Source organism: Astyanax mexicanus, unplaced genomic scaffold (genome assembly GCF_023375975.1).
Source record: "Astyanax mexicanus isolate ESR-SI-001 unplaced genomic scaffold, AstMex3_surface scaffold_48, whole genome shotgun sequence".
NCBI lineage: Eukaryota > Metazoa > Chordata > Actinopteri > Characiformes > Acestrorhamphidae > Astyanax > Astyanax mexicanus.
The window spans coordinates 236,844-262,472 of NW_026040058.1; the positions used below are offsets into that span (position 1 = coordinate 236,844).

Sequence of the window (25,629 nt, forward strand, 5' to 3'; positions counted from 1 at the left end):
CTGTCTGGTTTGATCTTAATGGTTGAGATGAGGGAATGATCATGGCCAGATCCAAAGAGCTCTCTAAGGCCTTCAGACAGAAAGTTATAGAGGTCAAACCAACAGTTAAACAAAAGACATGCACATATACATCTTAAAGTCAAAAAAGTAAAATAGATGAATTCATTACTTGCTGCTGAAGATAGAAGTGTGTGTGGTTTATTGTGCCTTTATCTGTGAATATAAATCAGATAAAAGTTAAAGCTTAGAAGCACAGAGGTTGAGTTTAGTTTTAGTTTGTTGTTTATTGTAATTTGAAAACTGCATCTACAATCAGCTTTTATGTTATGTCAACTGATGCTAAACGCTGCTCTGCAGTGCATCCGGTGGCCTTAAAAGAAAGCAGTAGAGCAGTGAGCTGTTAATAATGCTGATTTAAAATAGAGTTTCAGTTTCTAATAGATTTTACTTCGGACAGATGCATCAGATTCATCTGGTGTCAACAATACCTCCGAGACATGATATTGTCTCGAGACAAAGACTGGACCTGAGTACTACAATAGTAGTCAGCTACGATAAATTGAAATGTAATCGAAACAAATTTACTTCAGACCTGCACACTCTGTCAGGTATAACAAGCTGAGGGGAAAAAAAACTCTAAATAACAGCATATTTGAATGCAAAAAAAAAAATCAGGACTTAAATCCTTTGCATCTTACTAAGTACCCATGAAAGCACATAAACATCTCAGTCTGTGGAATGTAACCTAGTTGGTCTGGAAGTTGTATTCAACCCTAGAACGCTAACACCGGGTGATTTTCACCCAATTAGAATTCACCCACACTGCTCACTGCTGTCATTAATGTCAACCCCAGGGCAGGCAGAAGAGAGGGGCCAGGAAAAACAAGGAACGAGACCAAGGACTGGACAGGGAACTGAGACTGGGCAGGGGACAGGAATGAAGCCTGGACAGGGGAGTGAATAGAACTGCAACAGTACTCCAATAAAAAAACACAGGGGTTCTACAGTTACTTGCTGCACTTAATTGTGGTTAACTTTTGCACAGAGCCATAGGGAAAGGAGAGCTGCATCCACTCATTTATGCCAGGTTCACACTACATGACTTTTTGTGTTGCTGGTTGTTGTGCTGTTCACACTACATTACAGGTTGTGCTATAATCACGAGTCCTTCAGTTGCTGGGATTTTCACACTTCATGACATTGACAACACAGGGTCACAAATTACACGTTTTTTTTCACCATGGGAAATTGCTGACTGACCTAACAGCTCTCTAAAAACACGTTTGTGATGCCAAACCAAATAACCTCTATAGAGTAGAATATGCACTTGCAATGAGTCCAACATGAATGGGTTCAACTGAGTAAAAACAGAGTTTATAAATGTCTCTTTTATACCGAAATATGATCGTATGTCCTCAATACAGAACCATATCAAATGTTTCATACCAATGAAATCTTTTTTATCATTTTCAACTCCATTTATAACCATTTTAAATAAATTAAAAGCATTTTACAGGGAAAATGTTTTAAAGCTCACCTCCCGCGAAAATCCGATTTTTCTTGTTTTTTGTGGAATACAGTAGGTCTCTCCGAGTTGAATGTGTACACCTGCACATTAAACTGTTTTGCAGCCCCCATTGTCTGCAGGAGCTAAGCAAAGAAATCCCCCTCCCCCCCTCCGAAAAACGGGTGAATTTTGAATTATCTTTCTGCCTACGTAGGCAGAAACTCACAGACCAGCCCACCTTGGCTCGAGAAACTCCCAGAGGCGGAGCTGAAGCGACGCAACATCACCGCTCATCAGTTAGGAGGTGGGAGGCAGTGAGCGGCAGAGCGGTGGAGGGGCGTCGCAGTGCTCCTAGCCAATCAGAGGAGAGATATTTGCATGCTGTTTGCATGTATAAATATTCATGATTAAAGCTGGAATCCGGTCATTTTGGACACACGCCTAAAACAGTCCATTAAAAAAGAGCTATACAGAGACACCTGAGCACTTTTTTTTACAAAAACGGCTCACATGTCATTCATTCATACTAGAGACTAATATTTATATGTATGGAAAATATAATATGTATTATTATATTTATTAAGATTTGTTATTTGTTTTATTACATTCAATGAAATCATATTTTACTATTAAAATAATTTAATATTTACATATGCAACCTTCATCAATGGCTAATCAGGCTGCACTTTGAAGCTTGATCTCTAGAATTTGGAATTGTGTTTATTGATCTCTCGTTTTTATTTTTGTATGTGGAGCTTTATTCAGAAGCTGTGATTGGCTGGGCAGTATCCGGCATGTGCTAAAAGTGAGCGTTGTGATTGGCTCAGTTCATCGGTAGTCAACATCCTATCTAAAAGGGATCAGCTGTCCCATTTCCCCAATTACAGCTCCTTCCCTCCATTCCTCCTCTCCTCTCCTCGATTCCTCCACCTTCTTCCGGGGTAGGAGAGGAGGAGTAGGAAAGGAGGAGTAGGAGAGGAGGAGTAACAAAAGTTTCTGGACGCAGCCCCGCTCTGCTCCGCGGCAGCGACGCACCGCACTACCGCTCTAGACACTATTGAATCCTATGGGGGTCAGCGTACCGCGCCGCACCTACCGCGTGCAGTGTGTAAGCACCTTCAGAGCGAGACCTGCAGACACACACGGAGGGAGAGGGAGAAAGAGTGTGTTAGCTGGCTGTTGCTAAAGTTACTGTCCAGACCCGTACGGTGTGAAATAAACAGAGTTCTTCTTCAACTTTATAACCCGACTATTTTTTTCCACCCCTCAGAAAAAGATACTTGGAGTTATCAGGAATTACACACAAACTTTGAGGGTTACAATATGAAAAAGACAAGAGCTTCCAAAGCAGAAAAATAGAGGAATCCATGAAAAGGACATGGTGAGTCCCACCATCAATTTGATGTAATTTAGAGTACCATGTTTAGGTTTGGTAGCAACACAGGGGACAGTTTTTGCAAGAGGCACAGCTTTGTTGTTTATCTTCTCCTAGTTTCTATCAAGTCCTTCCTCCTCAGTCCTGGGGGCATATTCTCCCAGTGGTGATTGTTTAACTTTTTCCCACTGGCTTTTCTGTCCTGACTTTAGACTGTTAGCTGTTGCTGAACTGACAATTTTGATCAGGCACCTGCTAAAATCTGGAAGAATGCAGATCTGTTGCCTGGTACACACTACAGGATTTTTTAAATACTTACCGATTTAAAAATCAGAGCTGTGTCTCACAAAGTTATGAAGTAGGAGCTAAATATAGCCAGTTAGTTACATGTTCAGCAGCTGACCTTCCATGGACTACATTTCCTTTTGATAAGTATTACCCACTGCACACTAACACAGAATATCTACCGGATGTTCTGGAGATATTCTGACTCTGTCATTGTGAAAACCACAGTTTGGTCAGTATGTCTCAGATTCTTACACTCCATTTTTTTAACATCAAAATCTGTTCACTTGCTGCATAGTGTACTGACACATTGAAAGGGGCCACTTATATAAGATCAATGTAATATATTTCACCTGACAGTGATTCCATTACCTGTGCCTTATTTCTGAAAAGCGCACCTGTGTTTAGTGGCATGGATAAGTGTTATTGTAGTTAATGCTGGGATTTATCTAATTTTACTGCTGAATATATAAAACTGCTCGTATACTGACATATATCAGTTTACTGATTAATATCAGTTTAAACAGCTAAAACAACAGTTCTGATCACTGTTGTTGAAGGGAAATGTAGGCAAAGTGAGAGTGACTTTTGAAAAATGAAAAGTGAACAACTAGGTCTAATTCTTTACCTGTATGTATGCACTGCACCCTCTGCTGGCTCAACTGGGTGATGCTTGACAATGCTGCACATTAAAGAGTTAAAAGGTATAAAGTATGTTAAGAACAAAGTGTATCTTCAGTTTAAGAAAATTAAGAATCCAGAAATTATAAGTCTGCATATAAACTACCATGTGCCAGGAATCTTCTCTGGCCTCAACTTTGTGCCTATTATTGGGTTGTGGACCTTTTACTTCATAGGTTTCCATGGCAACACTGTATGTCTAATCCTGGGACATCTGTAACAGCTTACATCTGGCAATTAGCAATGGAAATATACCATGCTTTGTAAATGGATTTGAAAAAAAAAAAAAAAAGATACAAAGCCTTTGTAAAGCAGTGCTGGAACAGATCGTGTTACTGCACTCTCTGACCCATGTGTCAATGCTTTCAGCTTAAACATTAGGGTGTACTCACACTAGGCCCGGTTGGGTTGAATCGTGCCGGAGCACGGTTCGGCCCCCTCCCCACTCCCCCACAGGCCTGCACTCACACTGCGCTAAACGATCCGTGCTCGAGCACGCTTTCGTCATCAACAGGCGACTTTTGTTTTGAAGAACAGTTCAGGATTGTACTGTTGTTTTTGTTTCTCTGGAGTCGTTTTGGGCGTGCAAATACGCAACTGAACCAGAGATTCATTGATTGTGCAACACAACGATTTACTGCTAATCGTGCTGCATGTGTAAGAAGGTTTTTACACAAGCAGCAGACGTCCAGGGAGAAATTTGCAGCTTTACTCGCGGACTACAATTCATGTTCATCAGTAAGGTAGACGTACTTGCTATATACATAAATAGTGACCAAAGGAGCGAAACATAAAACTCAAGTAATAATAAAATGTGTCACTGACGTCATCTTGATCCGTGCCTGGGCACGGTTTGCGCTCACACTGCATCTGTACCGTGCCCGGGTCCAAGTGAACCGTGCTCGGGCCCACCTCTCCAAGCGGGCCCGGGCACGGTTCAGCGTACGGTTCGGAGCGATCACACTACCCAAACGAACCGTGCTTTGGGAGGTAACCGTGCCCGGGCACGGTTCGGATTGCCTAGTGTGAGTACACCCTTAGACTAAGTCTTAGTTTCAGCAGTTTAGAGAAGAATTAGAGATCTGACAGGTGGAAAGTAGTAATAAAGTCATTGCTAAGATGAAAAAAATTAAAAAGCAGCTTGTCTGGGCCATACAGCAGTGCTACTGCACTACTAAACAATAAGGATGTTTAATTTTTTTCGACCGGTAGTATAAATAGAGAACTGGGGCCTCATGTACAAAGACTTGCGTGGACTTCCTACTAAAATGCACAGAAAAATCTGGATTTATCAAACCGTGCATAGGCAGGATCCCACGCACTTTCTGTTAGTACATCACAATCAACTTGAAATCAAGCGCAAGTGCACGAAAACATCACACCTGCCATGACTCCTCCCTCAATTACGCAGAGTATAATGTTATAATAATAATAATAATAATAATATGCTAGAGTATAATATGCAAGTCAAGAAAGAAAAGTCTCGCAACACGCGTAGCGTTATAACTAATAATTACCCTTGTTTTAAATGTATTATTTTAAGCTGGATAATCAATGCTTTCATTTAAATGCTTTAAATGAGTTGCTTACAAAGAAGCCACCAAAAAACCAAAATGCCATCTCCAACAACTCCAGCGCAACATTTTATGCATGTTTATATAATCTAGGCTAAGTGGAAACACGTTGGAACATTTTTTTTCAGTAAGCCAATGAAATTGTCTAATTATTTTCTTTATTTTACCCAATAATGGCTTACTACAATGTGTGCATAAAGGATATCTTAATAATTGTAATTTCAATGCATCGCCTCTAAGTGTCGCCAAATGACAAAAACACATTTCATGCGGACACCCGAAACAAAAATGCCATGAGGGAAACACACTTTCTTACGTTCAAGTCACATTTAGTAAATCTGACCGTGAGCATGAAATATGGCGTACGCACCTTTAGTACATGAGGCCCCTGGAGTAAAAGTGAGCAGATGCTTTATCAAAGGTTTATGATTGCCATTTTAAATCCTGACTGGCTAGACCCGATTCCACATGCAATACTGTAATCACAACTATAAATTATTTCTGATAAGACTACAGTAAGGAGGAGTTTAGAGTTAAACCTGTATATGTGATTTCAGCACATCATCGGTGGAATAGATGAACAGTGTATCTTGGAATATGAATAAGGTTTATACTTTTACAGCTGTTCAAAGATCGCCATTGATTACTCACTTACTGAAAATAAGTCCAACGTGTAAAAATTTGATTATATTATAAGGTTTTTACATTTGTTTTGATTAATCAAAGATATCTTGAACCTGTTTCACACCACGTTTCTCTGTTTTAAACTTGTACTGAATCTGGTAACTAAAAAACTGTAGAATGTTATTAATGAAAGTATTTAACGTTTGAGATAAACACTGCAAAAAGGAAGGAAATCTGTGTTTTTTGGCAATAAATCTTATTCTGTTAGAAAGCCTGTTAATTTCTTTTTTATATGTTTCCAAATTTGTATGGAACATGCATTTGTGGGATAAGCAGGAGAGCTCAGTATGTGGGATGTGGCCATAAAAGATTTGCTTATTTCTGGCATTGACTCTTTTGATGTTTTGATCTTGGGGTGCCCACTTTGTGTGTGTAATAATTCTTTAGACAAAATTAGGCAGCTGCAGAAATGTGGGCACCCTTGTCATTTTATTGATTTTAGTACCTTTAGCACTAATTATTGGAACATAACATTTGCATGGTAAGTTCATTGACCCTTGACCTACATACACAGGTGAATCCAAATATGGTTAAGGGTTATGGTGGCCAGTTGCACGTTTTTTTCCTCTTTGCATCTTCTCTGAAGAGTGGCAACATGGGAAGGATTTACCATGTTTGGGAAGGATACATAGTGGAACATAGTGAGGAAATGGAAGACCACAGGCACAGTTCTAGTTAAGACTCGAAGTGGCAGAACAAGAAAAATCTCAGATAATCAGAGGAGAAGGATGGTGAGAACAGTCATAGTCAACCCACAGACCTACAGACCAGCTCCAAATTCCAAACATCATCTTGCTGCAGATGGTGTCACTGTGCAAAACCAGGTAATGGTCATTCTTTCCAGTGGAGGTATGGCAGATTAAACATAAGTGTCTTAACCACTGAGAACATTTCTTCCAAGATATGAATACAAATATTGTCATTTTGAGCTTTTATCTGCAGAAAATGAGAAAGGTTCAAAATAATGAAAAAGGTACAGTGTTTTAAAACCTTAAATAATGCAGGCCTTAAATAATAAAGTACAATTTTTAGCTTTGCTCAACATCTGGCCGTCAAATGTTTAGATGGAGACCTGCAGAGGTGTACTGGGGATGCTTCAGCAAGGCTGGAATTGGGCAGTTTGGTCTTTGCGAAAGACGCATGAATAAAGACGCATACAAGGTTATCCTGGAAGAAAACTTGCTTCCTTCTGTTCCCCAACTTTGAGGACTGTTTTTCTCTAGCAGCACAATGCTCAATTCCACACAGCTAAATCAATTATGAAGGACCACCAGATCAAGACAGTGTCATGGCCAGCACAATATTCAGACTTGAAGCCCATTGAAAATCTATGGAAAGTAATCAAGAGAAAGCAAAGTTGAACTGCTTGAATTTTTGCGCTAGGTGTGGCATAAAGTGAAAGCATGCTGAGACACAATAAAGCTGTGATTAAAAATGTGGGTTATTCTACCAATTATTGATTCTGAATTCTTCCTTAGATAAAACTGTTAGTATTGTTCTTGTTTCTAAATGAAAACCACAATTATAATTTTAACATGTACCTATAAATAGTTACATCAGAGAAACTGATTATTTTGAAGTGGTCTCTTAATTTTTTTCCAGAGCTGTGTGTCCCGGGTAACACTATCTGTTCACAAGCAGTCATCCTCATCCTCCCTTTTTTTTACCGCTTCAAGGATTAAAACACACTGCATTCACAAAAAACTCCCTCTGCATCACGATCAGGGAATTCAACTCGTCCCCTTTTTTTCTGAGAGGCCTCACGTTCCTTATAATGATGGACAGAATGAATAGCTTGCAACATCTCCTCTTTGCCTTCGTCTTAGCTCCAGCTCTGCATCCTCTGAACGATTTCTGCACTTCTTTGGGAATGTAAACATTGACGGAGCGTGAATTAAATTTACAGAGGTGCAGTAACTGCTTGTGTGAGTAGGCAAAATGAGCCACACTCTCTCTATTGTTCCCCATATCGAGTTAGGAAATAAAGCTAAGTGATGAAACATCTAATAGAGCTAAAATAATAGTAAAAACTTTTCTTAGGATGGAGTTGCTGCAATCTGCTTTCGCTTGCATGGCACATGCCTAGTCTAAGTTCGGCCTTTAGTTTGGAGATGGTACCAGGACTCACTCTAAATAAAGCCACAACTTGATTTTGCAGAGACCTACTGACTACTGTAGCAGGACCCATGCTCACAGCTGCTGCACCTGGGGTACCATTAGTTTAAGCTGTTTGGCTTTGGCAGAGAAGATTTGGCCATTTTTTTATGGGCACACCCTAAACACACAGCTCTGCTGCTCATCCCAAAAATGCATGTTCCTTACAAATGTGGCTCCATTTAAAAAGAGACTAACAGGCTTTTCAAAGGTATAAGATTTATTTCCAAGAAGCACTGTTACTCAGAGGACAGAAATAACAAATTTGTCAAGCAATCTCTGTGGGGGGACTGCCATTAAAGATTCATGCTGTTTGTGACATGTTTTTTGTGTGTGATCTTCTGTAATGCTAAACCCATGAGATTTTATAAAGATCTAAAACCTCATCTCACCCTTGTCTATTATTATAACTGGTTGAGCCGCCTTTTGCAGCAAAAACTGCTATCAAGCTTTTGGGGTAACTTACGTAATGGAATTATTCATTTAAAAGAGGAAAACATCAAATGTCTTTGAGTAACATTTATTTTGAGAGCAGGCATTGAGACAGACATACAGAGTATGAGTCGAAGACAGCTGTCAGGAATACCCAGGCAGGGTGACGAGGAAAGCGGACACAAGTGCAGTTAGGGTGAAATCAATAAATAATAATTTAATAAATAAATAACAAGTAACAAAGAAACAAGAAACAAGTAAACACTTAAATACGGAACAGGGAGATATATACAAGGAACAAGGGAGTGAACCAAATAAATGAAACTAGATAAACAAATAACCAATAACCAAAACAAACCAGTAAGACTAGAGAACATAAATTAAGCAAAACAAGAAGTACTAATGATAAACAAACAGGGAGTAAATAAACAAAGAAACAAACGAGGTAAGAACACAAAGAAACTAGAAACTACCAAGAATAACCAAGAAGATAAACAAAACTAAACAGGGCAGGGATATATATTTACAAGGGAAAACAAACAAGAAGCTAATACTAGACAGGGAAAAACTAGGCTAGATAATAATAAATAAACTAAGCAGAAAGGAACTAAACACTAAGCAGGGAACTGGGGAAACAAGGAAGAAACAAGAAACTAGAAAACTAAACAAGAAATAAACACGGAGCAAGAACTAGGGCTATGAAACGCAGAGAAACACAGAGAGACAAAACAACAGGGGAAGGTGCAAAGACCGACAGAGACAAAGTGGCACAGGGGTTCTATTTAACAAACAGGAAACACACTAGAATTGGAAACACCTGGGGAAGGGGCGGAGCTACAAATGAGAAACAGGTGGAAAAGTACTGAGACGGGAGACACAGGGGAGTACAGGTCACGTGGGGAAGACACACAGAGACACGAGACGAGGCCAAGATATGACAACAGCTCTGACCACCCCCGCCCCACTCTGGCCAACTGTAGATTATATATGTACATGGGCATTTCCCTCAGTTCAATCAATCACTCAGTTATTACTAAATAAGGTAAAGAAGATTAGCCATGATAAGTTGCACACACTCTCATGACACTATCGAGATAGGATGTATAGCTGGGACACCCAGCCCCCTGTTTGTTGGGTCTGTGACTAGAGGTGTGAAGTTTCAGATCTCACTTACCAGATCTTAGATCTTAGATAGCAGAACTTCTTTTCTCGTTTTCGTCTAGGAACTCTGCCATTTAGGCCATTTTTGACCAGTCTCCTTCTGATGGTGGAGGCATGAACACTGACCTTAACTGAGGCAAGTGAGTCCTGCAGTTCTTTGGATGTTGTTGTGGGGTCTTTTGTGACTTCTTGGTCACAAAAGTCGTTGCTGAGCTCTTGCGGCAATTTTGGGCGGCCGGCCACTCCTGGGAAGGTTCACCACTGTTCCATGTCTTCGCCATTTGTGGACAATGGCTCTCACTGTGGTTCGCTGGATTCCCAAAGCTTTGGAAATGGCTTTATAACCCTTTCCAAACGAATAGATCTCAATTACCTTCTTTCTCAATTGTTCCTATATTTCTTTGGATATCGGCATTAAGTGTAGCTTTTAAGGGTCTTTTGGTGGACTTCACTTTGTCAGGCAGGTCCTATTTAAGTGATTTCTTGATTGAGACCAGGTGTGGCAATAATCAGGCCTGGGTGTGGCTAGAGACAGTGTACTCAGGTGTCAGAAACCACAGTGACGGTATGTTTTAACAAGAGGGCAATCACTTTTTCACACAGGGACATGTAGGTTGGGATTTTTTTTCTCCCTTAATAATGAACACCTTCTTTTAAAAATAGCATTTTGTGTTTATCTGTGTTGTCTTTGACTAAAATCTAAATTGGTTTGATGTTCCGTAACATTTAAGTGTGACAAACATGCAAAAAATTCATGCTCCTTAGGTATTTTCTATTTCAAGCACAATGGATCATCGACATGCTAAATATCAGTTTAGCATCTTTTGTTAACTCCACCACTTTTGTCTGCTCTGTGATTTAAATTTTTATTGAAATGATCTCTAATAGGTATTTCAGAATTTCTCTGATACAGGAGCTCAGTTCTAATTCTTCAGGTTAAAAGGTGCTCTCTTCTTTAAAAAGCTTAGATATGCATATGCAATGTGTATGCATTTCTTCTTTTTTTTGCATGTTTATCACTCTTAAATATTTCAGGTTATCAAACAAATTTAAATATTAGTCAATATTAGTAAAGACAACACAGTAAATACAAAATGCAATTTTTAAATGAAGGTTTTTATTATTAAGTGAGAAAAAAATAAAACCTACATGGCAGTGTGTAAAATTGGTTGCCCTCTAGACCTAATAACTGGTTGAGCCGCCTTTTGCAGCAAAAACTGCTATCAAGCTTTTGGGGTAACTTACGTAATGGAATTATTCATTAAAAGAGGAACACATCAAATGTATTTGAGTAACATTTATTTTGAGAGCAGGCATTGAGACAGACATACAGAGTATGAGTCGAAGACAGCTCTGACCACCCCCGCCCCACTCTGGCCAACTGTAGATTATATATGTACATGGGCATTTCCCTCAGTTCAATCAATCACTCAGTTATTACTAAATAAGGTAAAGAAGATTAGCCGTAGCAACAGTAAGTTGCTACGTACATGATAAGTTGCACACACTCTCATGACACTATCGAGATAGGATGTATAGCTGGGACACCCAGCCCCCTGTTTGTTGGGTCTGTGACTAGAGGTGTTAAGTTTCAGATCTCACTTACCAGATCTTAGATCTTAGATAGCAGAACTTCTTTTCTTGTTTTCGTCTAGGAACTCTGCCATTTAGGCCATTTTTGACCAGTCTCCTTCTGATGGTGGAGGCATGAACACTGACCTTAACTGAGGCAAGTGAGTCCTGCAGTTCTTTGGATGTTGTTGTGGGATCTTTTGTGACTTCTTGGTCACAAAAGTCGTTGCTGAGCTCTTGCGGCAATTTTGGGTGGCCGGCCACTCCTGGGAAGGTTCACCACTGTTCCATGTCTTCGCCATTTGTGGACAATGGCTCTCACTGTGGTTCGCTGGATTCCCAAAGCTTTGGAAATGGCTTTATAACAATTTCCAGACTAATAGATCTCAATTACCTTCTTTCTCAATTGTTCCTATATTTCTTTGGATATCGGCATTAAGTGTAGCTTTTAAGGGTCTTTTGGTGGACTTCACTTTGTCAGGCAGGTCCTATTTAAGTGATTTCTTGATTGACACCAGGTGTGGCAATAATCAGGCCTGGGTGTGGCTAGAGACAGTGTACTCAGGTGTCAGAAACCACAGTGACGGTATGTTTTAACAAGAGGGCAATCACTTTTTCACACAGGGACATGTAGGTTGGGATTTTTTTCTCCCTTAATAATAAACACCTTCATTTAAAAATAGCATTTTGTGTTTATCTGTGTTGTCTTTGACTAAGATCTAAATTGGTTTGATGTTCCGTAACATTTAAGTGTGACAAACATGCAAAAAAAAATCAGGAAATCAGGAAGAGGGCAAACACTTTTTCACACCACGGTAGTAACTGTAATACATCTTTATTTAATAAGAGTATTCAATACTTATCTGTCTGATTTTAAGCAGAAAAGTGTGAATAGTAAGGAGCTTGCAAAATAAACAGATAACCAGGTAGTATCTTTTCTGTCATTTTTCTGTACGAGTCCCACAGCTAACTAGCAAGATAGCTACCTGAGCAATAGGTTTAGCTAAGTTCCAAATGAGCAATTATGAAATGTGAAGGGAACAAAGCTTTATTGCGGGTGATGCCCATGCTCCTTAGGTATTTTCTATTTCAAGCACAATGGATCATCGACATGCTAAATATCAGTTTAGCATCTATTGTTAACTCCACCACTTTTGTCTGCTCTGTGATTTAAATTTTTATTGAAATGATCTCTAATAGGTATTTCAGAATTTCTCTGATACAGGAGCTCAGTTCTAATTCTTCAGGTTAAAAGGTGCTCTCTCCTTTAAAAAGCTTAGATATGCATATGCAATGTGTCATGTCTTAGCCCTGTCTCATGTCTCTGTGTGTGTCCCACGTGACCTGTGCCCCTGTGTTCTGTCTCAGTACTTTTCCATGTGTTTCTCATTTGTAGCTCCGCCCCTGCCCCAGGTGTTTCCAATTCTAGTGTGTTTCCTGTTTGTTAAATAGCCCTCCTCTGCCACTTTGTCTCGGTCGGTCTTTGCACCTTCCTCTGTTGTTTTGTCGTTCTCGTGTTTTCTAGCCTAGCCCTCGTTTTCTTAGCTTTAGCCCTTGTTCTTTGTTTATCTCTTGTTTCTTGTTTATTTCTGTGTTCCCTAGTTCCTTGTATATTACTAGTGATGGCAAACCGGGGCTTTCTGAAGCACTGAAGCCGTTTTCCTAATTGTATCGAAAAAAGGTTCATTACTCGGAGCTTCATAACACAGTGGACATCAGCGGCACCTGGTGGGCAAAACCTGAAAGTGCTTTGTGTATTTAAAGGACGAGGGGCGTTTTTTTGTCTTTTTATAGTTTTTAAATCTGTTCCAGTGCATTTACATGACATTTGAGGTTTAAATAAAAACTGAAAAAAGGAAATGGAAGAATACTTTGATGTCTGGATAATTTAATGCATTATATTAAAAGACATAACTGTAATATAGTTTTAATTAATATATAATACACTTAGAATGTACCTTGATAAGGCACACTGGAGAAACTACACTTGTAATTCTAATTGCATTCACATTGTTGCTTTTTTCCCTTCACCATGTTATTAATCTGTTAATATACCAAATTTTAAAATTATATTATTCACTATTATTCACATCTTTCCAAGCAGGGTTTGTAACATGTTTACATGTATCACTAGTCCATTGCCTATTTTTCCATAGGCAAGGCTCATGTAGATATGCTGCATGGGGGATATGGAAGAATTTGATGAAAGAAATGTATGCTCATAAAGGTGAAGGTGTTTGTGTAAGGGGCAGGGGGCACATATTTAATGGACGTGGTTATGTACATGTGTAATTTAGTTTTTATTTAGGAATAAATTTTTTTCCACAGTGCTGGGGTTCAGTTGGTTTCTTTTTTTAGTCACAACTTCTCCAGCCTTTGAAAAAATCCGCTCACACGGGACAGAGGAGGCTGGTGTGCATAAAAACTCCAGTGCAAGATGATAAAGGTGGGGATACACATTTTTCTATGATGCCCAGAATCTCAAGGGATCCTCAGTCCGTGGTATGATTGGATCACTTAGGTACCTCTGGACCTCAACAGTGGCATCTGCAGTGGCATTTCTTACTCTCCTGGTTTCTACCACATGGCTGTCCAACAAATCCCACAGCCCTTCACCTGAAAGAATTAAGAAGCATAATAGTCAAATATTTCTTAAAGCATTTGGCACTACATTTTCATGACAGTTATAAGTAAAAACAAAGTTTCATAGGGAGTACCTGTGCTAGGTGTAGTACTGGATGAGGCTACTGTTGCTTCTAATTGTGGCTGACTGGTGGCACTGGAAGTAGATGGAGTGTTTTGTTGTTCTTGGATCCTTATTACAGTTGCACATTCTCCTGTGAGACGTTTAACAGCAGCTTAAGCATTAGACTGGCTACAGAATCCCACAGTTTTATATCGTGGGTCTAAAAGAGTGGCCAGTGTCATTATGCTCATTGTTTCATAGGAGGACACTCGGTCATTTAGCAATCTGAACAGGTTGCTGCACAATTGTATTGACTTTTCATCCTGTGCTTGTGACTGCTTTGTATTCAAGGCATGTCTCAGCATTCGAATGAGGGGAATTACCTTGGATCCTGACACTCTCCGTTCCTCGGATAACTCCGTGGTTGCTTCATTGAATGTAGATAACACACCGAGACACTCATTAATGGTGTGGTATTCTTCTGAAGTCAAAGGTGTCAAATCTGTCTTCAGTGTGACTAAAGCGGCACCAACTGGCTCTCTTTGCTGATACATCCTCTGCAGCATGGCAAAAGTGCTGTTCCAGCGGGTCTCTACTTCTTGAATGAGTTTAAGTGTAGGCCTACCCATTTGCCCTTGCATTTGGAACAGTCTTTCTTTGGCAGTTGTGCTGGATCTGAAATATCCAGCAATCTTTCTGGCCTTTGATCTAATGTGCTCCAGTCCAGGTGTTTGATCTATGGCCTTCTTTACAATCAAATTTAAGGCATGTGCAATGCAGATTGTGTGACGCATTTTTAACAGTCCTGCGCATGCCACCATATTAGGTGCTGCATCTGTCACAAGACATCTCACCTTCTTCTGAATACCCCACTCTGCCATCAGAGCTGTCTTCACCTCAGCCAAGTTTTCAGCAGAATGAGACTTTGGGAATTTTCCCACTCCCAGCAGAAAAGTTGATAGCTCATCCTTCTCATTTATAAAGTGACATGTGATGGCCAAATATGCATCCATATGTATAGATGTCCACATGTCAGATGTAAGGCTCACAGCTGTGGCTTTCTGCACCTCTTCTTTGGCCTTTTCTTTTGTCTCTGTGTACTTCGCTTCCACCATACTTTTCAACGCTTTTCTTGATGGGATGACATAAGTAGGATCCAAGATACCTACAAACTCCCTAAATCCAGCATCATCCACTATTGTGAAGGGCTGTAAATCCTTAACAATCATATTCACCAAAGCACTGTCAAGCATTTGTTGTCTTGGCCCTGAACAAATATAGGGATATGTTACATATGTTTAATTGTACAGAATTTGTAATGTGATTCACTAGAATTTGGCATACTGTGTATATACCAATCTATGTTGGAAGGTGACCTTTGCCAAATAATACACAGGATTCACAAGAAAGAATAAATAATGAGTGGCATACGATGAAGGATAGAATATGTAAACTAATAAAAAAGAGTAAGCAATACCTTGGGTACTTGACAGAGTTGTTCGGCTTTGGCAAGGAATGTTTTCATGTTTTGCTCGAAAATGTCTTAGCAGCAGACTAGGCACTTCACCTGAGGCAAAACATCCACAACTTTTAAACCAGGAAATGCATACAGGGATTTTAACATTTAAAAATGGTGTGCATCTCTGTATAAAAATTATTTCAAAATATGTTGTCATAAGGCAACACTTTTACTGGATGTATGCCATGACAGTACACACATTGAACTATGAGGATATATATATATATATAATTATTGTACACTCTTACAGAACTAATAAAATGCCATATGTCTAAAAGGCATAGTTTTCTTCCAAAGTTTATATTTTCTAAATAATAATTTTCTACCTTATTTGATGGCAAAAGTTCAAAGTGTTCCCAAACTTCAGAACGGCCTCTTTTTCTTACTGGTTCCATTCTAATATTTTATTATCTACTATCTATATCTTATCTATCTATCTATATATGATCTATCTATATCTTATCTTATCTATCTTATCTATCTATCTATCTATCTATCTATCTATCTATCTATCTATCTATCTATCTATCTATCTATCTATCTATCTGTCTCTCTCTCTCTCTCTCGCTCTCTGTATCTGTATCTCCGCTAACAACCCTCGAACTGCGCGCCAGGATTTGCCGCTTTTGAATCTTTCCCTGAAGCAGTCACGTGGTTGTGTGCCGAAATGAAGCTTCGGACGTCATTGGTCACGTGATCTTTGTAGAACGAATCAAGAATCGGCTCAGTGATTCGAACCAATGCGTGTCGTTTTTTCAACACACGCCTCGAAGCTTCAGGATCAAGGGTAGCATCACTATATATTACTCTGCTTTGTGTTTATTAGTTTATTCCCTTGTTAATATATCCCTGCCCTGTTTAGTTTTGTTTATTTCTTGTTTGGTTTTTCTAGTTTCTTGTTTAGCTCCGTGTTCCCTAGTTCCTTGTACATACCCCTGCTTTGTGTTGATTCCTAGTTTAGCTCCTTGTATATATTCCCTGTTTGTTTATCATTATTATTATCTCTAGTTTGTTTGTTTTAGTTCTCTGGTTCCTCTCGTTTGTTTCTGGTTATTTTCAGTCATTTAGTTTATTCCATAGTTCCTTGTATGTATCTCCCTGTTTTATGTTTAAGTGTTTACTTGTTTCTTGTTTTTGTTTATTTATTTATTAAATTATTCATTTTTCCCTTACCTGCACTTGTGTCCGCCTCCTCGTCTCCCTGCCTGGGTCATTCCGTGACACAATGTGTATGCATTTCTTCTTTTTTTGCATGTTTATCACTCTTAAATATTTCAGGTTATCAAACAAATTTAAATATTAGTCAATATTAGTAAAGACAACACAGTAAATACAAAATGCAATTTTTAAATGAAGGTTTTTATTATTAAGTGAGAAAAAAATAAAACCTACATGGCAGTGTGTAAAATTGGTTGCCCTCTAGACCTAATAACTGGTTGAGCCGCCTTTTGCAGCAAAAACTGCTATCAAGCTTTTGGGGTAACTTACGTAATGGAATTATTCATTAAAAGAGGAAAACATCAAATGTATTTGAGTAACATTTATTTTGAGAGCAGGCATTGAGACAGACATACAGAGTATGAGTCGAAGACAGCTCTGACCACCCCCGCCCCACTCTGGCCAACTGTAGATTATATATGTACATGGACATTTCCCTCAGTTCAATCAATCACTCAGTTATTACTAAATAAGGTAAAGAAGATTAGCCGTACATGATAAGTTGCACACACTCTCATGACACTATCGAGATATAGCTGGGACACCCAGCCCCCTGTTTGTTGGGTCTGTGACTAGAGGTGTGAAGTTTCAGATCTCACTTACCAGATCTTAGATCTTAGATAGCAGAACTTCTTTTCTCGTTTTCGTCTAGGAACTCTGCCATTTAGGCCATTTTTGACCAGTCTCCTTCTGATGGTGGAGGCATGAACACTGACCTTAACCTATGTAAGTGAGTCCTGCAGTTCTTTGGATGTTGTTGTGGGGTCTTTTGTGACTTCTTGGTCACAAAAGTCGTTGCTGAGCTCTTGCGGCAATTTTGGGCGGCCGGCCACTCCTGGGAAGGTTCACCACTGTTCCATGTCTTCGCCATTTGTGGACAATGGCTCTCACTGTGGTTCGCTGGATTCCCAAAGATTTGGAAATGGCTTTATAACCCTTTCCAGACTAATAGATCTCAATTACCTTATTTCTCAATTGTTCCTATATTTCTTTGGATATCGGCATTAAGTGTAGCTTTTAAGGGTCTTTTGGTGGACTTCACTTTGTCAGGCAGGTCCTATTTAAGTGATTTCTTGATTGAGACCAGGTGTGGCAATAATCAGGCCTGGGTGTGGCTAGAGACAGTGTACTCAGGTGTCAGAAACCACAGTGACGGTATGTTTTAACAAGAGGGCAATCACTTTTTCACACAGGGACATGTAGGTTGGGATTTTTTTTCTCCCTTAATAATAAACACCTTCTTTTAAAAATAGCATTTTGTGTTTATCTGTGTTGTCTTTGACTAAAATCTAAATTGGTTTGATGTTCCGTAACATTTAAGTGTGACAAACATGCAAAAAATTCAGGAAGAGGGCAAACACTTTTTCACACCACGGTAGTAACTGTAATACATATTTATTTAATAAGAGTATTCAATACTTATCTGTCTGATTTTAAGCAGAAAAGTGTGAATAGTAAGGAGCTTGCGAAATAAACAGATAACCAGGTAGTATCTTTTCTGTCATTTTTCTGTACGAGTCCCACAGCTAACTAGCAAGATAGCTACCTGAGCAATAGGTTTAGCTAAGTTCCAAATGAGCAATTATGAAATGTGAAGGGAACAAAGCTTTATTGCGGGTGATGCCCATGCTCCTTAGGTATTTTCTATTTCAAGCACAATGGATCATCGACATGCTAAATATCAGTTTAGCATCTATTGTTAACTCCACCACTTTTTCTGCTCTGTGATTTAATTTTTTATTGAAATCATCTCTAATAGGTATTTCAGAATTTCTCTGATACAGGAGCTCAGTTCTAATTCTTCAGGTTAAAAGGTGCTCTCTCCTTTAAAAAGCTTAGATATGCATATGCAATGTGTATGCATTTCTTCTTTTTTTGCATGTTTATCACTCTTAAATATTTCAGGTTATCAAACAAATTTAAATATTAGTCAATATTAGTAAAGACAACACAGTAAATACAAAATGCAATTTTTAAATGAAGGTTTTTATTATTAAGTGAGAAAAATAAAACCTACATGGCAGTGTGTAAAATTGGTTGCCCTCTAGACCTAATAACTGGTTGAGCCGCCTTTTGCAGCAAAAACTGCTATCAAGCTTTTGGGGTAACTTACGTAATGGAATTATTCATTAAAAGAGGAAAACATCAAATGTATTTGAGTAACATTTATTTTGAGAGCAGGCATTGAGACAGACATACAGAGTATGAGTCGAAGACAGCTCTGACCACCCCCGCCCCACTCTGGCCAACTGTAGATTATATATGTACATGGGCATTTCCCTCAGTTCAATCAATCACTCAGTTATTACTAAATAAGGTAAAGAAGATTAGCCATGATAAGTTGCACACACTCTCATGACACTATCGAGATAGGATGTATAGCTGGGACACCCAGCCCCCTGTTTGTTGGGTCTGTGACTAGAGGTGTGAAGTTTCAGATCTCACTTACCAGATCTTAGATCTTAGATAGCAGAACTTCTTTTCTCGTTTTCGTGTAGGAACTCTGCCATTTAGGCCATTTTTGACCAGTCTCCTTCTGATGGTGGAGGCATGAACACTGACCTTAACTGAGGCAAGTGAGTCCTGCAGTTCTTTGGATGTTGTTGTGGGGTCTTTTGTGACTTCTTGGTCACAAAAGTCGTTGCTGAGCTCTTGCGGCAATTTTGGGCGGCCGGCCACTCCTGGGAAGGTTCACCACTGTTCCATGTCTTCGCCATTTGTGGACAATGGCTCTCACTGTGGTTCACTGGATTCCCAAAGCTTTGGAAATGGCTTTATAACCCTTTCCAGACTAATAGATCTCAATTACCTTATTTCTCAATTGTTCCTATATTTCTTTGGATATCGGCATTAAGTGTAGCTTTTAAGGGTCTTTTGGTGGACTTCACTTTGTCAGGCAGGTCCTATTTAAGTGATTTCTTGATTGAGACCAGGTGTGGCAATAATCAGGCCTGGGTGTGGCTAGAGACAGTGTACTCAGGTGTCAGAAACCACAGTGACGGTATGTTTTAACAAGAGGGCAATCACTTTTTCACACAGGGACATGTACACTGAAAAAAGAGAATTGTTGGACCAACTTAAAAAAATTACTTCAATTGGTAACACATAAATAAATTAAGTTTTTCCAAATTAAATAAATAAGTTAGATTAACACAATTCCTTTAAGTTAGCGCAACATAATTATTTGATTACTTTCAAGTTGACAGTTTTCATTATCTCAACTTAAATTTAAGGCAAATCAACTTAAATTATCCAGTTTATCCAACTTAAATATGTGCTTTACTTAAAGTAAAGTAAGTAAAATTTTTGTGCTTCACAATTTAAAAGTCTGATTTCAAATAAGGTAGCATTTTAGTTTCTTAAATGTTATTAAATTTAAGTCCAAAAATAAAAACAAATTAAGTTGGTTAGGGAAAAAACAAAACAAAAAAAACCCACCACTTAAGTCCAATGTTTCACATTTTATTCTGTAAGCAAAGTTCACAGCTCAAAAATCTGCATAAAACCTGCATAAAACAGATGTAATTTGTCCCTTCCTCTTAACACACATGCAAAACATGCTTAAACATTTAAAAATAGCATAGAACCCATATGAATTTAAGAGGTCAACAAATGTAGCACAAACAGTAACAAATTATCAAAATATTCCACAATTCCAGCTTCTCAAATCATTTCAAACTACATGTTAAGGCACTTCAAGTTTCGTACATCGATTATAACAATTGAAACCATCAGCTCAGAAAATGTTTCTTTCTCGAAAAATAGCCAAACAGAAACCAATTGGAACAAGCAATAATGTGCCCCTGCAAAAATGTGCGCATAATCAGAGCTAAGGCTTTTCCACATTGCGGTAGAGCAAATCCAATATGTACGTTAAAACATAGAAAAGATTCAACACATGAAAAAAGGCCAAATATCTGTGCTTAAGTTGCATGACTATTTCCGTGAGCACTTTAAGAAAATATGCTTCCTTTTGTTTCAGTTTAACTGGTTTTGAAATGCATTAAAATGAAATACATGGACAACAAAAAACTCTTGCTCCTACAAAGATTGGTGAAAAAGCCTTAACTCTTGCAGTGCAGTAGGAAAACATGTTTTGTGCCAGTAAATGCGTCCCAACTCGGACCTTTATGTCACATGTAACCCATATCCTTTGTATTTGTGTTACCAGGAAAAAAATAAAAAAATGAAATTCAATTCCATTTCCCACTTCAGCATGAGTTACTGAAATCTGATACATATCCGATAAGAGATTCAATGAGACTGTAAGAACAGCCATCAAAACTGTACACTTGTCAATGAGAAGAAAAAAAAAATTACTGGGAGAAGACAGCAGCAGCAGAGAGTCGCAGCTCCACAGTGTTACTAATAAACTGCCCAAACATAGCTGTAACATCTAAAGAAATTTAAACTGAAAAACTGAAGAACTCCCCACCCCCCCTATTGACAAATTCTCAGCTAATGTAAGCTAACTTCAAAGTCTAACACAGAGGTTTTGGACTTTTGGGGACATCTTCTGCTGCTCAAGTTGCATGATGATTTTTTTGGAGCACTTCAAAACTGAACCGGAGGGGTTTTGGATATGCTAGGTTAAGCACATATATCAAACCTAGGAGCAGGGCACAAGCTGAGGCCACTGAGGACAGTTCATGCAACACAGTCACACCCTCAATGACAATGCCAACGTCTTCTGGTGGCTCCTGTGCTCCACCCCCCCCTCTTCGAATGACAAACACAGCAATGGTCTGCTGTTCCAGGTCCCCCTGAGCATCATCCAAGTCCTAAAAAAAGGTTACATGGGGAAAAAAATAGATACTAGAAATACTTCATATTACAAAGTAACTGTATACTAAAAAAGGGAAAAGAGGCTTGAGTGGCAGTTTACGTTAACTTGGACATTACTACACAGATGGATTATCTACTTCCACAGTTTTTGAAAGGTTAAGGCTACACAATTATTTAATAAATTGGCTACAAAAGATGTCACTAAAATAAGCCAAAAGGGACCATGTTTTTAATACATGTTCAGCCACAAAGCTCATGATTGCCAAAGTCAAAAGAGGAAAAGAAGAAAGTCTATTTTTTAAACATAACATAGAAAAAACTACTGTAAAAATAAGTATTTTATCCGATCTCTCATTTAGGTATAGTTCACAATTTCACAGGATTTTCAGTCAACAATGCAAACAAAAAAAAAAAAAATGCTCAGAGGCAAATTTGCAATCTCGCTTATTCATGAAATGTAAACTGCTGAAAGATGCTCACTCTGAGCAGTCACCAACTGATTGCAGACCAATCACAGGCACCCGTCAAACATTCTGCAGGTTTAATATCAAGATTGCAAAGAGAGAACCAACATATCTTCTGCATGGTCATTGACATTTATGTAAATCCTGCTCTGCTGCTGACCAGTCATGTAGTTTGAACGACATAACCTGCCAACTTGCGTATAGTGTGAATCAGGAATGAGCATTACAAGGTGGCTTCCTTGTGAAAAATCACTTAACTTTAAGAGTTACAGATTAGTTAAGAATCATTCTTTTACATGATACAGGATAGCTGAAAATCTAGAACATTTAGTTTCCTCTCTGACAAGAGATGACACGCATATTGGTTGTTGAAACATACATGATATTCCTTGATCAGGTCATCTGCATTTTCACCCAGGAAGATGATTAGAGCTTTCAGCACACACTCTCTCCGAAGATGAATGTCCTCAGTCTAGAACAACAACAACCAGTGGTATGTCAAACTGGCATCCATGATCTTGTAATACATTGCTAACAGTCTGTTGAGTAATTGGCAGAGAAAGAGATCCAATTAAATAGCTAAACTCCTGCAAAAGCTCATCTACTGCTGCATTAGACACAAGATAGACATTTTGTAACTTAAGGAGGATTGAAGCAATCTTAAGTTCAATGTCCTTCTCCAAGTTTTCAGCAACCCCAATGCCCAAATCAGTATCTAAATTGACAATGCTCCCTACACTTTCCACATCTGAAGTGTCATTAGTGACACTGGCACTAGATTCTTCCACAGAACATATTTCCGGCTTAAAGATGTTCACGGTACCAGAGTGTTTTCTGTACTTGTGGCTTTTAAAGTTCTCATAAATGTTAGTTTTATATTCACAGTTTTGGAACACACACGTTACAGTCTCCTTATTTTTAAGATGCTGAAAGATGTGTTGGAAATATTCCCTTTCACTGGAAAGTTGATTATAACCACAAACAAGGCATTTGAATGTGGATAGGGCATTTGTTCTTTGAGCGGGGTGATTTCTGGACAAATGGCTCAGTAAGGCATTCCAGGTCTTCAGTCTACATGAACAATTTAAGTAAGTGCATGGATAGGTGTGACCCCGACCGTTATGTCTATGATTTAGCTTGTAGTGCTTCAGCAGTTCAGATCTTCTTGTAAAATCCCCACCACAGTCTTTGCATCTCCACATGCAGTACCACACTGGAAGAACAAAGAAAGGGGCTTTACTAGGCATGCCTTTGTATGCAATAAATTACATACAAACGTTTTGAATGAAAAGGTAGGGCTGCTGATTAGACTAATTTGAGAAGTTAATTACAAAAAAAAAAATTAAATTACAGTAGTTCTGTCGTATGCATTAATCAATTTATCTGATTCACACGTGAACTAAAGGGAACTTACTCATAAAAAAATATAAGTTCAGAACATTTGTATAATTCAGAGTGAAAGTCTAATTGTAATTATACCGTTTCATTCTTTCCCATTTGAATTGGGATTACTACAATGTTATGTGTGAGCACCATAAATTAGCTTACCTTAGGTGGTCTAAGGAGTCGTGTTCCCAGGCCTGAATTCACCAACAATCAAAACAAACAAAAAAAAATATATTACCCACACGTTTATATAAAAACATATATTTGACATGGTGTTAATTTCTATCCTACGAGTCAAACACATCTAAGGTAGCAAGTTACCTAGCTAGCTAACAGAGTTCAGTCTTATTCGCAAAGGGTCGATGCTGCAGCAGCTTGTATTAGCTAACCACTTTTCTGAAAGTTAGCGAGCTAACTGCACGGCTTATTGGGCCGCGATAGCGAGCTAGCTAGCTAACTGCACTGCTATTTTGAAAGCGCTATAGACAAATATATGTAAAGCACACCGTCTAACTTTTTTTTCTAAAAGTTAGCGAGTTAGCTATGGAACTGCACAACCTATTGGACCACGCTAGCGAGCTAACATTAACTAACTGCAAGGTTTAATGGACGCGCTAGCGAGCTAGCTAACGTATTTGACCGCGCTAGCGAGTTAGCTAGCTAACTGCATAACCTATTGGACCGTGCTAGCGAGCTAACATTAGCTAACTGCAAGGTTTAATTGACACGCTAGCGAGCTAGCTAACGTATTTGACCGCGCTAGCGAGTTAACTAGTTAACTGCACAACCCATTGGAGCGCGCTAGCGAGCTAATGTTAGCTAACTGCAAGGTTTAATGGACCGCGCTAGCGAGCTAGCTAATGTATTTGAACGCGCTAGCGAGTTAGCTAGCTAACTGCACAACTTATTGGGCCGTGCTAGAAAGCTAGCTAGCTTACTTATTGGACCGCGCTAGCAAGCTAACATTAGCTAACTGCAAGGTTTGATGGACCGCGCTAGCGAGCTAGCTAATGTATTTGAACGCGCTAGCGAGTTAGCTAGCTAACTGCACAACTTATTGGGCCGCGCTAGCGAGCTAGCTAGCTAACCTATTGGACCGCGATAGCGAGCTAGCTAGCTAACTTATTGGGCCACGCTAGCGAGCTAGCTAGCTAACTTATTGGGCCGCGCTAGCGAGCTAGCTAGCTAACTTATTGGGCCGCGCTAGCGAGCTAGCTAACTAACTTATTGGACTGCGCTAGCAAGCTAATATTAGCTAACTACATGGTTTATTGTACCGCGCTAACGAGCTAGCTAGCTAGCTAGCTAACTGCACAGCTACGGGCCCCAACCCGGGTTCATATGAGCTGGCTCTCTGCAAGTGTCTGTGTGCCGCGTGGAACGTGAGGAATATGTGGGAAAGAAGCCAGGTAAACCTCACCGCTGTGCCCGCCCGGTGTTCGGTGGAGCGAGAGCTAACTAGCCAATAAAGCCATGCACAGCGATAGTTGGTTCGGTTAAGCGAGTTCGCGAAAATGTAAAAACAGATTAACCAACTATAGTGGATCACTTCATATCAAACATTCCACATTATTTAATGAAAAATATAAGATAATTTGCCTAAGACTCACCTTCTTCCAAGTCCAAACGGAGAGAGCAAAAATGGCGGTTCAGCTGCCAGAGAAAAATCTCCAAAATGTGGACGTCACAGCAAGCATGGACGTCATGACGTCAGACGCACAAGCAAAACTTAACAGATGCGCTTTTATTGAAATCACAATTTTAGGTTCAGCGGACAATGTGTATTTTTGAGTTGATATAATCCACAAAAGTATACTTTTATCACTAAAGCAGAGAGATGAATTATATTTATTCAAAGTATTACATTACTTCAACTACTTCTCAAATACACTTTTTACAGTGTAGGTTGGGATTTTTTTTCTTCCTTAATAATAAACACCTTCATTTAAAAATAGCATTTTGTGTTTATCTGTGTTGTCTTTGACTAAGATCTAAATTGGTTTGATGTTCCGTAACATTTAAGTGTGACAAACAGTGTTGGGCACGTTACTTTGAAAAAGTAATTAGTTATAGTTACTCGTTACTTCTCCAAAAAAGTAACTGAGTTACTAACTGAGTTACTCCACTATAAAAGTAATTAGTTACC

General features: G+C 39.0%; 1 long non-coding RNA gene across 1 annotated transcript; it reads right to left on the minus strand.

The window, feature by feature from the left end:
* Positions 1-22,742: 22,742 nt before the first annotated feature.
* LOC125797539 (uncharacterized) lies at positions 22,743-25,343 on the minus strand. The gene is made up of 3 exons (XR_007436370.1): positions 25,094-25,343; positions 23,646-23,677; positions 22,743-23,310 (listed from the first exon to the last, which is right to left on the minus strand). It is a non-coding gene; the product is annotated as an uncharacterized LOC125797539 (long non-coding RNA).
* Between the last annotated feature and the right edge of the window lie 286 nt (positions 25,344-25,629).